The sequence below is a fragment of the Musca autumnalis genome, unplaced genomic scaffold (genome assembly GCF_047663935.1).
Source record: "Musca autumnalis isolate F117 unplaced genomic scaffold, ASM4766393v1 scaffold_3, whole genome shotgun sequence".
Taxonomy (NCBI): domain Eukaryota; kingdom Metazoa; phylum Arthropoda; class Insecta; order Diptera; family Muscidae; genus Musca; species Musca autumnalis.
The window spans coordinates 204,710,113-204,724,066 of NW_027411866.1; positions in this window are offsets into that span (position 1 = coordinate 204,710,113).

Here is a 13,954-nt window from a genome sequence, read left to right on the forward strand (position 1 = left end):
TCTATATTTTATAGATTTTGATGCCCTAGATGAAGTTTTTCTTATGTGGTTTTTTCCAAAGATAAGTTCTACTAGTTTTGGGCTACAATATTGTTAAATACAGCAAGGCCAAATTCCTTTTCGTTTCTGAGATAAAGGCCTGATAAATGCAAAAAAGTGTAGATTTAGCCCGGTTTAGATGAGGCCATAAAATCCGAACTGGATCTGACAGGACAAAACCCTACTAGGGTTTTTGTAGTCTAAATATGTACTTTCAAAAAATGAATACTAGAAGTTGTTTGCATTTTCAGTGTTGCACAGTGTAATTATGGATAAACATACAATAAAACACCGACTTTAATTTTCTGCACGCTAGATCTGCATTTTTTCCCACTGCGCGACTCCGAACTGTGGTGGAGCGAAGACCCTGGTCCGGGGGTACGCCTTTATCCTGACATTGCCCAAAAGCACGCATTGTGGGGCTTACCGTTCCCAAAATAAAAAATAAAGACGAACACGAATATGTAGTTGGTATGGTGATGGACCCTGGCCGAAATGGCATTTTCTCGGGTCAATCCGGTACATTGAAACGGCCGTTGCGGTATTGTGTGATTTTTGTGGTTTTTCCTTTCTCTTCAATATTCGTGTGGGGTATATAGGTATTCTTTGTCCTGCCCGTGGTTTTGTAATTTTGAATCTCTCTTATTCTCAAAAGATTTTGTAATGTTCTGTTCTTCAGAAGATATTACCCTTTTCGTCCCATCCGAAGAATTGGTGCGAGTATTATTGGTAAGCTTTACACGGTGCTCTTGAAACAATTTTAAATGGAAGGTGCTTACACCTTGGAAGTTTTTGAGGATTCTGAAAGTACAATGTTCATAGATGAGAAAAATCAAAAAACAAAAAATCGCCGGAGCGCTTTTTAAATAAATCGCGATTTGTGTTGACATTTTTAGGGGTTGTTTAGGTTTTCACCATTTTGATTAGAAACCGCAATTCCTATCAAAATGGGACTAACGAAAATATTTTAACTATGAAAATTCTCTACAAGATTGACCTTTATGGTACTCTCGTCGGTTTTACCGTTTTTGAGATATAGAAGTTCAAATTGGGACAATTCAAATTAAATTCCATTCTGTATCGCCCCCTTATAAAACAATGCCATGAAGGGTGCGCCTTAACTAACTTTTGATGAAAACCGCTTACACAGGGGAAGTTTTTGTGAATTCTGAAAAATCAATGTTCATAGATGAGAAAAATCCAAAAACAAGAAAAAATCGCTGTAGGGATTTTGAAATAAATCGCTGTCAAAATTCCCATTTTTAGGTGTATTTTAGGTTTTCACGATATTGCTTGGAAACCGCAAGTCCAATCGAAATGGAGCTAAAGAAAATGTTGTAACTGTGAAAATTCTCTAGAGGATTGACGTTTATCATTTGTTCCCAGTCTGTACCATTTTTGAGATAAAGAAGCTCAGTATACATTTTTAGGTTTTTTTGTTAGGGTTTCGCGATTTTGCTTGAATGCGTTAAGTTTTATCGATATGGGACCTGAGAAAATCTTAAAGCTGTGAACATTCTCTACAATACTGGCTTAAATAACTTGTCCTAAGTTGTGCACTTTTTTTAGATATATAAGTTTAATTTGGGAATTTGCAGTCATGACATTGTTTTAAAAGGGGGCGATACAGAATTGAATTGAATTTGATTTGTCCCAATTTGAACTGCTATATCTCAAAAACGGTTAAACCGACGAGAAAACCATAAAGGTCAATCTTGTTGAGAATTTTCATAGCTATAATATTTTCTCTAATACTATTTTGATAGGACTTGCGGTTTCTAAGCAAAATCATGAAAACCTAAACAATTCCTAAAAATGTCAACTTAAATCGCGATTTATTTAAAAAGCGCTCCGGCGATTTTTTTATTTTTTGATTTTTCTCATCTATGAACATTGTAGTTTCAGAATCCTCAAAAACTTCCAAGGTGTAAGCGCCTTTCATTTAAAATTGTTTCAAGAGCACCGTGCTTAGTCTCGTATAGTTCTTCTTAAAATTTCGCCGTTAAGAAACAGACCCTTCTTTTTGTTATTTTTGCGATGATCTCGCTTATATAATCTACCATTTTGGGATTGTCCACAACGGTGGTCATGGTCGTTTCCTGTCTCTGATGGTTTTATTTCTCCCCATGATTTGTAGCAGTAACTACGACCACAGACGCCAAGGCACCCAAATCTGTGGTAGATGTTTAAATGACGTGTGGTTCGATGGCAGATTACTATACCCCACTCGTACTGAATTCTCTAGGCCCGCACCGTATCTTTTTTTTCTCTTATCCCCTACAGTTTTTTGTCCGCGCGAAACTCCAGTTTTCAAGAGGTAGGTGATCATACCAATCCACCCCAGATTGGTCATTCACAAAGTGATTTACCTCGTGATTAGTGGAGTAGTATTTATTACTAACCACCTCCCGCTATTCGCAGCTGTGGACGTGCCTTGTACGTGAACTAACAAATACCTCAGACAATTAAAATAAGCATTATTTCGGGAACTATGGTCTTGGACAGACCAAAAAGAAGTACCTTCGGTAAATTTTGAAGGTGTGGACCGACATAGTCCATATTCGAACTTGGTGTATGCCTGATAGACATGTTACGATGTGCAAAGTATGGACCGACAGTTAATCTGGGTATCATGTTTGGGAGTTACCTGAAGGTGCAGATTCGCAAATCATGGTCCTTTAACCGTTTGCGGGGGTCGTCAACATTGGAGGGATTTGTATTTATTATACCCTACACCACTATGTGCGGAGGGTATTATAAGTTGGTTTTGGCCAAAAAGTTTGTAACGCATCGAAATAATGGTCGTAGACCCATACTTATATATACCAAAATGTCTCGACGAGCTGAGTCGATCTGGCTATGTGTGTCCGTCCGTCAGTCCGTCCGTCCGTCTGTCCGTCTGTCCATCTAAACCTTGTAATCACGCTACAGGTCGCAATTTTGATCGGATCGTCATGAAATTTTGGATATTGATGGGGGTCCCGGAGGGGAAGAAGCCTATTGATTTTGGTGAAGGTCTGATAATATTTAGGAGTCGGAATGGGCAAAAAACTTATGTGGATAAAAAGACAACGTTTTTTTCCAAAGCGAATATCTCAGCTTCTATACGGGGTATACCAAAAGCAAAACCTGACAATAAAAGTAGAAAATATCACCTTTCTAATGATGTAAAATAGGTTCTCGTAGGTGATCAAACAACGAAGATATCACAATAGTCGCAAATAAAACCCAAATTTTAATTTTTGCGATTTTAATTATAATGACGAATATCACAGCTTTGGTTGGGGACTTTCCAAACGCAAAGCCTGGCTATGAAAGTAGAAGATCCCGTCTTTACAATGATGTAAGCCTATTGATTTTGATTGATGGTCGGATAATATTTAGGGGTCGTAATGGGCAAAAAACTTATTTGGAGAAAAAGACAACGTTTTTTTCCTAAGCGAATATCTCAGCTTCAATATGGGTAATATCAAAAGCAGAACCTGGCCATGAAAGTAGAAAATATCGCCTTTCTAGTGATGTAAAGTAGGTTCTCGTAGGTGATCAAACAACGAATATATCGCAATAGCCGCTAATAGAACCCAACTTTTTATTTTTGCGATTTTAATAATAATGACGAATATCACAGCTTCGGTTGGGGATCTTCCAAAAAGTCTGACTATGAAAGTAGAAAATCCCATCTTTACAGTGATGCAAAGTAGGTTGACGTAGGTGGCCACATAACGGAGATATCACAATAGTCGGCAATACATCCCATTTTTTAATTTTTTTGTAATCACGCTACAGGTCGCAATTTTGATCGGATCGTCACGAAATTCCGTGGGCTAATGGAGATCCTACAGAGAAAGAAACCTATTGATTTTGGTGATGGTCGGATAATATTCAGGGGTCGGAATGGGCAAAAAAACTTATTTGGATAAAAAGTCAACGTTTTATTTCAAAGCGAATAGCATCGCTTCTAAAAGGGGTATATCAAAAGCAAAACCTGCTAATAAAAGTAGAAAATATCACCTTTGCAACGATGTTACTTAGGTTGTCGTAGGTGGTCAAACAACGAAGATATCGCAAAAGCCGCTAATAGAACACAACTTTTCATTTTTGCGATTTTAATAATAATGACGAATATCACAGCTTTGGTTCGGGACCTTCCAAGAGCAAAGTCTGACAATGAAAGTAAAAAATCCCGTCATTACAATGATGTAAAGCAGGTTGTCGTAGGTATCCAAATAACGGAGATATCGCAATAGTCGGTAATACATCCCATTTTTGCACTTTTTTGGAAATCACGCTACAGGTCGCAATTTCAATTGGATCTGGTGTTATTGGGGGTCCCACAGAAGAAAAATCCTTTTGATTTTTGATAATGGTCGAATGTTATTCAGGGGTCGGAATGTGAAAAAAATATTTGGAAAAAAGACCAACGTTTTATTTCAAAGTTAATATCTCCCTTTTGTAGGAGGTATATTGAAAGCAAAACCTGGCAAGGAAAGTAGAAAATATCGCCTTTACAACGATGTGAAGTAGGTTGTCATAGGTGGTCAAACAACAGAGATATCGCAATAGTCGGTAATGCATCCCTTTTTCAATTTTTGTGCAATCACACTGCGAAATTTTGATCGGATCCTCACGAAATTTTTGGGTTGATAGGGGTCTAACAGAGAAAGAAGCCTATTGATAGTTGGCATACATCCCACTCTTCCATTTTTTATTTGGGTTGTACTGTCGATGCACTTAAATGCGTTCCAAAAAATTTGACCTGTGTTAATGAAGACATTCAGAGCAAAGGCGCTAAGCTATCCCAATTTTAATATTTTGAATTTTATTAGTCAAAATCTTATGAACAGGGGTAGTGGTGTAGGGTATCACATAGTCGGCCCCGACCCCACTATAGCCTTGGCTCACTTGTTTTCCTTTATTTTTTCATAGTAAAATGATTTGTTCTAACGACCACTATGAACGGCTTAGGTGTTATGGCACACACAAAATGTTGTCTATTTAAAAATATAAAAAAGCATGTTTCCATTTAATTTTGAAAACGTTCTATATTAATGGTGTCCAATAACTTGTTCTTTACACCTCTTTACAAAAAAACTAGCACCTTTAACATGTCACACCCACACACTCATCTAATGACACTGCTCCTAATGTCTTCTCCACTCATATGTAGTATGTACGTTCAATTTGTCGGCCCTTTTCTGTCATCTTTATCGACTCTTAAAAAGGGTAATTTAAAATAATACATTTTTGAGGTTTATTCTAAAATCATGGTATTTGGAATAAATGATCAATTAGTCGTCATTTTCGGAAGACGAAAAAAAAACTACAACAAAACTCCAGAATATTGAAACCATATGTTGTTGAATGTTGCATTTCAAAGTGACAGGGTCAGATTCAAAACATTAGTTGGTTGCGATGCTGTGTGTGTGTGTTGATGATCATTATGCTGATGCTGGCTGGCGATAATGATGTTCGTAGGTCATTAATGTTAAAACACTCAGTGAAAATTAAGATTATCTCTCGCTTTTGTTGTGGCATTGGAATACCCCACAACCACAATGAACCACAATATCTCATCGCGCGTTGTAAAAATAAACAAATAAAAATTGCATTTTAGTGTTTTTCGATATTTGGAAGTGCGCGGGCGCAGTTGTTCAAACACTTAAGACAAACACAGATAGTTGGTGACGACACACTCCATGCCGGCTAACGATAACATGCAAGGCATGCATTTGAAAACTGAAACCCCGTCAGTGATTTTAAAGAAAATATAAACCCTCCAAAAATAAATTAAGGCGTCTCATTAACTTTACTGCGAAAAACAGAGAAAAATTCCAACATCAGACATTCTTCCATCCTCGAATTCACACAAAAACATTTCCCAAGCAAAACTGTGAATTAGTTTCAAATAATGTTTTTGGTTAAAGAGAGTAACGAGTGTCAGTCACATACTTATTTGTTTAACAACAAATGCAGACACAATGCGCTAACAAAAATAATATTTTAGGAATTCAACGAAAATATTTTATGCAGAGATAAGTGTTTTAAATTGTTGTATTCAATTTCCATGTTTATGCTATTTTAATCCTTTCTGTTTTGCTTGGGTTCTAGTTTCATTTGAGTGTATTTATACCCAACACCATAATGTGTGGGAAGAATTGTATATTTTCGGCACATACTAATTAAAGCCGTGTTTCAAGCATTTCAACAGGCTTCAGTTTTTCTCGGAATTTACACCTTCGAAAACACAAATAGATGGCTTAGGGGAGCGAAAAATAACAAACAACCATTCTTATAGAAATCTATATATATAAAATTCTCCTGTCACGGTGTTCGGCTTTGAACTCCTCCGAAACGGCTGGACCGAATTTGATGAAATTTTGTATGTGGAGTTTGTAGGTCTGAGAATAGGTTTTTAACTACTTTTTATAGTGGTCAGTGGAGTGACCAGGGTACCTCCCACACAATTTTTTTTTAACAAAACGTAAAATCGAAGATATTTTTCAACCTATTGTTTACAAATTTTTTGCAATGCTATGGTAATTATTGCCCTGACCCTGAATGGTCATCGTGGAAGGGAAAAATGGCGGTCCACAATTTTTTTTTTTTTTTCAAAAATGTATAATTGCAGATAATATCCTTAAAGTTAGTACGCGTGTCTTTAAAAGCGCTATAAACACTGGCTTCAATAAGCTAGACATTGCGGTTAACTTCCCAATTTTCACGGGAAATCAGCCAAAGTTCTTCAAAATATCGAAATAACAGCTTTCAATGCAAATTCTCATAGTATAACGGGAAGCAGTGGTCTTGGGTGACCTCCCCCACAGCTGTTTTGACCAAAACGTGAAATTTCAGATATTATTATTGGTAAACATGACATTGGTAATTGTGGTCTACATCATTAGTTGGTGTGTTGGTAGTAGAAATCCGTTGTAGAAAAAAGTTGTTGTTGTAAATGTTTATACCGGGACCTCAAAAACGGGCCAGCAAAGCGGACCGGGTCAGCTAGTATAAGTATAAAATATAAGAAATATAAAATGTAAAAAATCAAATGTAAAACATAAAATATAGAATATAAAATAAAAAAATGTAAAATATATAATATAAAAAAATAAAATATATAAAATATCATATCAAAAATATAAAATGTAAAATATGAAATATAAAACATAAAATATAAAATGTAAAATATAACAAGTAAAAAAGTATCAGTCGGCTTTGCCGACAGAGATATACCCTCAGCCTGTGCAAATTGAAACACTTTTTTTCACAAAAAACTTATGTGTTTAGGGGGTTTCAAAATGTTAGTCTCGTATGAACCGACAAAAATGTTGATTAGAATTAAAGTTCAAAGATTTTGCTGAAAAGGTACTTAAAGGAATGGACCGACTTAGACCATGGGGGTGCCATAGGGGGTTTTTACATCTATCGGTCTGTTTTCTCAAGAAGTATGGACTTGCCCCTGAAACAACTTTTACCATCGTAATTGAGGCAGCGAATGTAAGTTGCTTCAACAAAAATCAAAGTGATTTAATAGCAGGTCTTAAAGTGAACTTATCCAAAATTTTGTGTGGGAGGTACGGGATGGAGTGGACAAATATAGTCCATATTCGAACCTGATCTATATCTGTAGTGGGATTCTGTAACTCCTTAACGACAGAATTAACGACGAATGTCGGTAGTTAACGATAATTTTCGGTAAGTGCTATTCTGTATACCAATTTAACGATTTTTGTCGGTAAATTTTGTCGTTAATTACCGAAAATTATTGTTAAGTTAACAACCAAAAAAAGTTGTTGTTAAGCCTTAACGACAGTACATTATTGCAATATTTTGCTGATTTCTTTTAAAAACGGCGTTTTTATATGAGCATACTTTATGTTAATGAGGAGTGTACACAAGGTAAATTCTGCCTTATTGAGAAAAATCTTCTTAAAGCGGTTACATAAGGGTTAACTATGTATGATAACATGGGTCAGCTTCGCCACTGCTGTGCTTTCGCCAGCGCAGATTTTATTGTAGCTGCATAAAGACCGCCAAAGAGAAAGTTGTAGAACTTCGATTAACTCATAACTTTCCCTTGGAGGCTGCGCTAACCTTTGTCATACTTATTAAACAGGCAACTCGTAAGCTTACGCTTCAAAAGAACTCAAGTGTGGTACTGTTATGTAAGGCTTATACCAATTCCCTTAACACTATCTTTCTAAGAGGCGTTCGTTGGGTATATTTTATATTTTGTTTCGCCGAGCTATTACGGTGGGGGCTAATGATATATTTCTTCATATCCTGGAATAAAACCACCAAAATATATGAAAATCGTGTATTGTTCCTTTACCTCCTAGAAGTACTCACATACACACTTGACGTTTTTGAAGTTGTAGTTACTCCTGGGTTTCGCATTGCAAGTATCCCATCTTGCAGGCACTAATTGTAGGCACCTTCCTTCCAAGAGAAGATATTTTTACTCCTTTGCGCGTTTTTTATTCGCAATTGCGAAGAAATAATATTTTTAACGTAAAAATACATTAATAAATACTAAAAAATATTATTTGACAATTTGTCTCCCATCGATATTCGTCGGTATGTGCTAACGATTTGTACAATCGGTAACATGAAGTTACAGAATAGCACATTCGTTAACTCAACCGAATATTTTCGTTAAATACCGATGTCGGTTCGTTATTAAAAAAAATTACAGAATCGCACTACTGGTAGATATTATGAGAATGTGTAAAGTATGAACCAAATCGGTCACTCCCATCAAGAGTTATCGTGCGCACAATTTTTCCGAGTATTTTTGAACTTTTGTGGGGTAGGTACCTGAAGGAGTGGACCGATATGGCTTATCTACGAACTTAAACTAAGTTTGGAAACAATATTACGAAGGCCAAATTTTGGCCGGAACCGGCATTTCCGTTCGAGAATTATCCTGCGCTTCCACCCATAAACATGGTGTCATAGAGTTTGTTTTTTAACTTTCAGGCTATTTTTTCAGGAAGTATGGACTTGCCCCTGAGGAAACTTGTACCTTCGTATAGGGGACAGTGAATACAAGATGGTACAACAAAAACCAAGGCGATTCGAGAGCAGGTCCTAAACTGAACTTTTCCGGAATTTTGTGTGGGAGGTACTCGAAGGAGTTTACCGATTGAGTCCATATTAGAACCTCATCTAAGTCTGGTAGAAATTTCATAATGTGCTAAGTATGGACCAAATCGGTTACTCCCTTCAAGAGTTATCGTACGCACAAATTTTCCGAACATTTTCGAACTTCTGTTGGGGAGGTACCGGAAGGAGTGGACAGATATAATCCATATTTGAACTTTAACTAAGTTTGGACAAAATATTACGAAAGCCAAATTTTGGACCGAATCGGCAGATCCGTTCGAGAGTTATCTTGCGCTCCAACCACTACACACGGTGTCATAGGGTTTTTTGTAACTTTCAGGCTATTTTCTCAGGAAGTATGGACTTGCCCCTAATGAAACTTACAGCGTCGTATAGAGGACAGCGAATACAACTTTCGTAAACAAAAATCAAAGCGATTCGAGACCAGGTAATAAACTGAACTTTTCCAAAATTTTGTGTGGGAGGTACCAGAAGGAGTGGACCGATTGAGTCCATATTGGAACCTAATCTAAGCTTGGTAGAAATTACACGATGTGCAAAGTATGGACCAAATCGGTTATTCCCTACAAGAGTTATCGTGCGCACAAGTTTTGCGACAATTTTTGAAAATTTGTGGGGGAGGTACCCTAAGGAGTGGACCTATATGGCCCATCTTCGAACTTAAATCGAATTTGGACAAAATATTTCGATACCCGAAATTTGAACCGAATCGGTTGATCCGTTCAAGAGTTATCGTGCGCACCAGCCAGACAGACCGACAGACAGACAGACAGACGGACATTGCTAGATCTACTCAAAATTGTCTGAAACGGATATCGTACAAACATACTTGGGGTCTAAAACCATTATTTCGATGAGGCACATTTTTGGTCGTATCAAAGTGTAAATACCCTCTTTAGCCTAAAGGCTGAGGGTATAAAAAATAAAATATGAAACATAGCATATCTATATTAATAAAAGAGTAAAGTGATTGACTGACTTGAATCTTGAAATTTTGGGTGAGGGTCCGAAGGTGTCAGATAAGGCTGGGTTTTTGGAAATTCGAACTAGAACGGTACGAAAAGTACTAAAAGGTACTATATATTGTACCCTTTATATTAGGTAAACGGGAAGAGCTAGAATTCAGAAATTTGGAATGAGGCTCACTGATAGAGAGTTAGAAAGGTGTTTTTAGATATTCGGAATAGAAGTGTACGAAAAGTACTAAAATGTACTAAACTTGGTACTATTTTGTATTATGTGAACGGATAGAGCTGGAATCTTCAAATGTGAAAGAAGAATCAAGAAAGGGAATTAGGGCTGATACAAGAGGCGGTTTTGAAAATGTGTACGAAAAGTACTAAATGATTCTAAATTTGGTACAAATTTATTTGGATGAACGGATAGAGCTGGAATCCTAAACTTTGGAATTAAGATTACTGTTGGCGTGTAGGTTTAAGATATGGAGGTAGTTTTAGAAAGTCGTACGAAAATTACTAAATGGTACTAAATTTGGTACAATTTGGATTTTGGCGAACGGATAAAGCTGGAATCCTGAAATTTCGAATTAAGATTATTGTGGGGAGTGTAGGAATGATGTAGGTTTAGAAATTGATACTTATGTATATGAAGAGTACTAAATGGTACTAAATTTGGTACAATTTGGATGTGGGTGAACGGATAGATTTGGAAACCAGAAATTTGAAATCAAGATTACTGTTGGAGTATAGAATTGAGATATGGAGATAGTTTTGGAAATTCGTGTTTATGTGTACGAAAAGTATTATATTTAGCACAACTTGGATTTGGTGAACGAATAGAGCTGAAATTTGGAATTAAGATTACTGTTGGAGTGTGAGATATGGAGGTAGTTTTGGAAATTCGTACCTATGAGTACGAAAAGTACTAAAGGGTACTAAATTTGGATTTGGTTGAACGCTTTATCCGTTCCTGGAATTTCGAACTAAGTTTTTTGTTAGAGTCTAGGAATGAGGTAGCTTTCATTCATTCATTCTTATGTATACGAAAAGTACTAAATGTGGTACCCTTTGTATTAGGCAAACGGGAAGAGATAAAATTGTGAAATTTGGAATGAGGATCACTCATGGAGAGTTAGAAAGATGTACCAAAGGGCTTTTGAAAATTCGACCTATTAGTGTACGAAAAGTACTAAAAATTACCAAATTTAGTACCAATTGTATATATTGAACGGATATAGCTAGAATCTAGAAGTTTGGTATGGGGCGATGGTATAAGGAAATGGCTTCAGAAATTTTTACTTATGTACTAAATATGGTACAATTTACATTTGGAAGAACGGATAGAGCTGGAAACTCGAAATTTGGAATAAGGATTGCTGTTGGAGTGTAGGATAGATGTATGGAGGTAGTTTTTGAAATTCGTACTTATGTGTACGAAAAGTACTAAATTTGGTACAAATTGGATTTGGTTGAACGGATAGAGCGGGAAACCTAAAATTTGAAACTAAGATTGCTGATGAATTATAGGATAGATGTATGGATGTAGTTTTGGAAATTCGTTCTTATGTGTACGGAAAGTACTAAATGGTACTAAATTTGGTACAAATTGGATTTTGGTAAACGGATAAAGCTAGAATCCTAAAATTTGGAGTTATGATTACTCTACAGAATTTACGTATGGAGGTATGTAGGTTTGTATACTAAATTTGGTACAATAGTGCTGTTGGAGTACAGGATAGATGTATGGAGTTAATTTAGGAAATTCGTACTTATGTATACGTTAAGTACTAAATGGTACTAAATTTGGTACAAATTGGATTTGATTGAACAGATATAGCTGAAATCCTTAAAACTTGAACTAAGATTACTGTTGGAAGGGACAATGTGATTTGGATCAGCGGATAAAGTTGGAAGCTGGAACCCTAAAACTTGGAATAAAGATTACTGTTGGATATAGAGATAGTTTTGAAAATTCGTACTTATGTGTACAGAAAGTATTAAATGGTACTAAATTTGGTATCATTTGACTAACTGATTTATTGATCAAGGCCCAGAACAAACAGCTGAAGCTAGAAACTTGAAGTTTTGTGTCAGTGTCCCCCTTGGTCCGAAGGTGTCAGATAAGGTTGGGTTTTTAGAAATTCCGACTAGAAGGGTACGCAAAGTACTAAAAGGTACCTAATATTGTACATTTGTTTTGGGGGCACGGGTAGAGCTAGAAAGTTTTTGAAATATGTACTATATCATTACGAAAGGTACTAAATGGCACACCCAATACAACGTAAGTGTGTGGGGTTGAGATATGGAGGTGGTTATGCAAATTTGTACCATAAAGATACGAAATTGATACATTGTACAAAATTTGGTATTGGGTAAGTGTACGAATAAGTGTACGAAAAATGCTAAATGGTACAACATTTGGAATAATTTTGGTATTAGATGTAGGGATAGAACTGGGTCACACGTGATATATGGGGTTGATATGAGGAGAAAATAGGAACTATAAGCGTGGAATGGAATATATCTGGAATTCCGAAATTTGGTAATATGGTAACTATTGGTGAGTGATGTTGAGATAATGAGGTCGTTTAAGAACTATAAGTACTATAATCGTACGGAAAATAATAAATGGTACTCAATTTGGTACAACTTGGATGAAGGGATAATGCTGGAATTTTGATATTAGGGTCACTGCTGGTGCGTAGGTTTAAGATAAGGAGGTTGATTTTTAAATAGGTACTATACATTTGGGAATTTTGGGATTCTGAAATTTGGAATAATTGTCACCTTTGATGTGTTTGGTATTAATAGGAACGAATTTGAATTAGAATCTGCATATTTTACTTTATAAATTTGCAATGCTCAAAATATTAACCGGGTATATAAAAAGTCAGTTTCCATCCTCTTTTCTATTAATGTGAACTTTTCACTAACGAAGTAGCGGGCACATGCTAGTACAATATAAAATATGAAACATAAAATATATAATATAAAATTAAAAATGTAAAATATATAATATAAAATATATAGTAAAAAATATAAAACAAAAAATATAAAAAATAAAATATATAATATAAAATAAAAAATGTAAAATATATAATATAATATATATAATATAAAAAATATAAAAAATAAAATATAAAATATAAGAAATATAATATAAAACATATAAAATGTAAAATGAAATATAAAATATATAATATAAAATGTAAAATATAAAAAACAAAATATAAAACATGAAACATTAAATATATAATATAAAATAAAAATGTAAGTTATAAAATATACAACATTAAATATGAAATATATAAATATAAAAAATATAGAATATAAATTATAAAATAAAAAAATGTAAAATGTGAAAGTACTGGAATGTGTGCCCATCTTCGAACTGAAACTACGTTTGGACAAAATATGTCAAAGGACAAATTTCCGACCAAATAGGTTGACCAGTTCGAGTGCTATAGTGCGCTCCAGCAACTACACATGGTGCCATAGGGATGTTTACAACTTTCGGCCTATTTTCTCAGGAAGTATTTACATGCCTCTGAAAAAACTTGTACCATCGTAAAGTGGGCATTGAATGCACGTTGCTTCAACAAAAATCAAAGTTATCCGAGAGCAGGTCTTATAGTGAACTTATCCAAAATTTTGTGTGGGAGGTACCCGAAGGAGTTGACAAGTATATGCCATATTCGAACCTGATCTACACCTGGTAGATATATTAGGATGTGCAAAGTATAGATTACATCGGTCACTCCCTTCAAGAGTTATCGTGCGCAAAATTTTTCCGAACATTTTTGGAGTTTTGTGGGGGAGGTACCTGAAGG